General features: G+C 36.6%; 1 protein-coding gene across 6 annotated transcripts in view; it reads left to right on the top strand.

Annotated features, from left to right (window-relative positions):
- Positions 1 to 5,000, top strand: part of LOC136839407 (patched domain-containing protein 3-like) — a 179,576-nt gene that overhangs the window by 146,707 nt on the left and 27,869 nt on the right. Inside the window, exon 1 of one of the 6 annotated variants that reach the window (XM_067105401.1) lies at positions 2,531 to 2,916. The exons of the other annotated variants lie outside the window; for them this stretch is intronic. The gene's annotated coding sequence lies outside the window, so the exon portion shown is untranslated. Of the gene's footprint in view, positions 1 to 2,530; positions 2,917 to 5,000 lie in introns of those variants that run through there. 6 annotated transcript variants of the gene reach the window in all.

The raw sequence follows: 5,000 nt of genomic DNA, 5'->3' as shown, positions 1-5,000 counted from the left end.
TTTGACATCCCAGTTTCCGGGAGTCATTGTTTGGCTTAATGTGATGATAAACAAATATGTGCTCAGCACTCGTTCTTTTCATTTTGCTTTTTTCTATTTTTTCTGCATTTTCGACAAGGAATATTTTCCTGGGAATATTATAAACTTTTGTTTAACCATGCGAACGTTAAGCACTGATCCGTTTCCTTATTCATGATTTATATAATCTAATCTTTTGTCTTCGGAATGTACGTGAGCATACATGCACGGACACACACACACACACACACACACACACACACACACACATATATATATATATATATATATATATATATATATATATATATATATATATATTTTTTTTTTTTTTTTTTTTTTTTTTTTTACTATCGTCATCGTGAAACGCAAATAATTTAGTCCGTAAGACTAATTTCAAGGACAAACAATGGTATTGCAGATTAAGAAAAAATCGTGTTAGCCTTTTTCAGTCAACAGAAACTTTGAACAACAACAAAAAACACGATTAGTGATTTTTTTCTTCCTTTTGTATATATTTGTACTGTATATCTTGTGGGCAGCTCATTTCAACATGACATTCAAGGTCACCTTTTCTTGTTTCAGAGACTGATGAGCTTCTGTAAGAGTTGCGTGATAGATCATTTTAATTTTCAGAATGTACCTTTCACAGAATGTTACTCCATACTCGAAATCATCAGATCCTGTTAGCTTGAAGATAACGCGTACTTTCGAGCAGCTTTTTACACGTGCACGGCGATGACAGTGCAAGGTTGACTGGATTATGGCAGGGATCTCATGACAGCTTATGATTCCATAGTGTATAATTATCATTTGCTAATTTATGACCAAACGGCAATCATAATAGCCATTATCTGTACTGTATAATCCTAACATGGTATTTCTCTGTGATGACCGACTTTTAAAATTAAAATTTGTGCATACGTATAATAGATATAAACACTAGTGACGTTTATTTTCATTATGATCAAGATAGGAGGCTGTTATTATTGTTTTAATCACATATTAGCAGGTGAAACTGTGGTCTTTAAGCAATCCCAGGTCTTGAAAGCTTTCATTCGGGCAGTTTTTACTTCTGCGAGAAAAATCCCTCAAATAGGAGATAGCTCGTGACTTTTTTTATTATCATAACTCTTATTGTTGAAAAATTTACATTTCCTAAATTCATTTCTCATTTTCAAGCGCCTTTTAAAAACCAAACGAATTTTCATTGACTCTTTAAAGTCCATTTTCAAATTCCTTCCTTTCCGTCTGAAATAACATAAATGAAGGACGAAATGCAGCTCCCGGGGAACTCATCTTTTGTAAAAGTTTGCACCTTCGTACGATGACTTCAGCGCTGGTTATATAATAGTCATCTACAGCACATCCGGCGTGTAAGAAAAATCTGCTTTTTCCATTCTTTGACCACACCAGGAAATGAATGTGCGTTTATGCGACTACGTGCTTACTTTGGCGAGATTTCTATAACCTGCGAATTTCTTTAACAGGACATTCCTTGAAACATTTTTTCAGTTTATTGCGCTTGATAAGTACGACAGAAGAATAGAAACTTTTCTCAATAGATAGCATAGAAGTGAGAATGATGCAATGAAACTTACAGAACTAGAAGGATGCGTTTACTTGGAGAGAGTGTGAATCATTTGAAAAGTATTATGAAACTTCTACACAAAGGGATTTCCGAGGATGTGCTAGGTTTTGCGAACCAGGAACTAAAAATGAGTCGAAGATAGTAGGATATGACCCCATTGTTGCGGTTTTAGGTTAACTCACCAGAGGGAAGGGACTGGCCTTGCTGTAGATGATATATGCATGATACAACCACGCGCCTTCCGTTCCAGGAAAATCCAGCTGACGCCCGTTCGTCTTCCAAGGACTTGTAGGAAACTGAAGCATTACTTTGGTTGGGCACTCATGAGTGAAACTAAGTCCTGGAAGGGATATATTTGCTTTCCTTTAGTTATAGACAAAAAACTGCAAATAAAATTGTGCTTCATGCTCTAGAGAAAATGAGGAAAAAAAGAAAAAATATATTCGTACTTCACCCAAAACACGCATGTATTCGTGCTCCATGAACTAGAGAAAATGAGAAAAACAGAGTACTCGTACTAAAAACTTAATGCAGTAGAAATGAAATGGCTTCAAAAACCCTGTTTAATTGTAGGAAAGTAAATACAAGCTAATGAAATTATAACATTGGTAAAAATGTAAATAACTTTAATGATGCTTGTCGAAGGAACCATTCTCCTTTGATGCACATCGTATACCCATCAAGGTCATTTTGACAGTTAACGCTTAATATCAGCTGTTATGGATCTTGCATTCACTGGTTTTTAGTTCAAGTGTTCAGTCATGTATTTTTATCCTGCTGTTTTTGTTTAATTTTCACTCCCGCTTGCATATATTGATCTTGAAGCCTTTTCGTTTTTATTTTTTAAATGAACTTCTCCAAGGTTAGAAAGTTAGGAAATTCGATCTTTCTCTTCCTGTGTTTCTCATCCTTGGTTTTGTCGAGTTGTCGGGTGACTCTTTCGCCATTTGGGTCGGCTATGGTGTTACGGAGGCTGAATCAATTTCTGTGCAATACGAATTTTAATGTTTCAAGTTTTGTTTCTTCTGGTAAAGCGAATGTGATCGAATTAATATATTGAAATTTTAATTTCGTTCGGTGCACCTAATGCGAAAGACGTTTTATTTTAACATTCATGTACTAAGAAAATAGTTTGAAAATGACCGCCACTCCGCAGGATACCTGCCGTGTCAAAACTCGTAGGGGTATAAGAAGGATTAGGATATCCTCTGGAGGGACCCTTCGTGATCGTCATGTCCATTCCTCGTCCTCACGGAAAAATGAAAATTCCCAATCCGGGCTTATGGCGAAAAGGCTCGGCCTTCACGGTAAGCTTTTTGTGAAACTGTGTATTTCTTGTTCTTGGGTCGCTCTTAACTTGAAAAGCGCACTAGTATATCCTAACTTATAGCCCAACGCCGGCCACTAGTGTTGGTCATGTTGAACATGAAGTATCGTGGAACTTATTAAATTTTACCCTTTACCCATTAAATTTTACCCTTTACCCTTCAAAGAAGTTAAACTTCATACTGGAAGTGAAAGAGGAACCGCATATTTTTTGCTTTGCTTGACAGTTCGCAACGCTTTTTTTTCGTGTAGTGATGGAATTGTCCAAGACTGTGTAAGTTAAGAAAAATGTCGAAATAGACTACTGTAACCCTTTTAGCGTAAATCAGTGCATCTCCTTTAGTCTGTAATTTATTGCCTTAATAATCTTTTGAGTACATAGCGGTTTTGTCATTGTTTTGAATATATCCTTTCGCTTATGAGCAACAGAAAGGCAAGAATTGTGATTACTAGGTAATTACAGCCTGAAGGAACTTGGTTGTATAACTTAAACTGGCTAGCCATTTAGTGATGTAGCTCTTAAGCCAGTTTTCATCCTTTAACCTTTGTAAAACAACGAGTTTTCTAGTGGAAGTGTAAAGTACTTAAATGCTCCATATTTTAAACTGCATGTGTTCATACTTCGTTAACAAATTTTAAGGTAAAACCAGAACTCCGCACAGCTTATTACCTTGAAAATTAAGTTTTCCTATACTTTGCTGATGATGGAGGTGGTGGTGGTGTTTATTGGCGGTCAGTTATCACACTTTTATCGGGGACCCTTTGGGAACGTTGGGTTTTGGATGTGGTAAAACACAGGGAGAGAGAACGAACATGTTATGATGGCCACCCTGGAATGGTTCCGTGGCTACTCAAGGCATGTGGGAGCCATATGTTCAAGAAGGGATTGCTTAATGAAACCTATTATAAAAGGAGCTATACTAACCTAACCTAACCTAGGAGGCCGTGTTACTTAGCCGGTGATAATCTCCCCCCACCCCTCGCCCCGTGAAGAAAACCACTTATAATAAGTTCCTTAAACTGCGCATGCGCGGTAGCATTCCAGGATGGCCAGCATAAAATAACATGTCAGTTCTGAGGTTAATTACTGTCGACCGCCAAAAAAAAGGGCAAATTCTTGATAAGCAACCAAAATACTATAGAAAACTGTTTCCAAGGTAATAAGCCGTGCGGAGTTAAAACTATAGTTCTACCAATCATAATTCCGGTGCGGTTCTGATCCAACAGCCAAAGAAATTAATATTGCGGCTCTGTAACCGAGGAGTAGTTACATGTAGGTTTTATTTTGAGGATTTTGGTATTTTCCCTTCTACAGCAACCTTCGCCTCATAAATTTAAAGTTTAGGGTCAATGTCCATTAACTCCGGGTGAGATGTTTCCTACTGTAATTTTCACAATATAAAATAAAAAACTTTGTCTCTGAACACTTTTGAGTTTCACCATATCCGAGATATGATTATCTAATCGATCCTCGAAATAAGTTAGTTCAAAATGAGGTTTTTACTGTAATGTTTCTCATTTCCCCATCGAATGATTTTGGATTTTTGACTTATAAACAATACCTGGCCCCTCCATTGCTAAAAACTTGTGGGTGTTTCCTCATCATAAAAGTGGCCTAAAACGAAATATGAAAAATTGACTATAAAAGTTGTTCTGGACATTCACCAAGTTTAGTTCCATTAATGGGGTGTTTCCCTTCACTGTATATGAAAAATGAAACTTAGTTTCTTACATGTGACTCGTAAGTCCAAATTACTGTAAAAGTAAATATGCGTATAAAGGACTTGAAAAAATATTTCAAGGTCGTCTGCCATAGATAATTGCAGAGGTACCGAATTGTAAAAAAACTTTAATATTGGCCCGACGGTAAAATAACTCCTTTATTGGAGATCCGCGTGTTTGTTTGAACATTGATATCCTGTACGTGGCTGAATTGCAGTTGGTAAAGGATTATTATTGACTGGTTTTATTGTTATAGCTCTTAGTTCTTGGAGTTTCTCAAGCTGGTTAAACGCTCAGCTGCCAGTAAATGGTACTTTGATTTGTTGACATTGTCAATTGCGAT

The sequence above is a fragment of the Macrobrachium rosenbergii genome, chromosome 6, assembly GCF_040412425.1.
Source record: "Macrobrachium rosenbergii isolate ZJJX-2024 chromosome 6, ASM4041242v1, whole genome shotgun sequence".
Classification (NCBI taxonomy): domain Eukaryota; kingdom Metazoa; phylum Arthropoda; class Malacostraca; order Decapoda; family Palaemonidae; genus Macrobrachium; species Macrobrachium rosenbergii.
The sequence above is the reverse complement of the archived record's forward strand: the minus strand, read 5'-3'. Positions and strand labels throughout refer to the sequence as shown.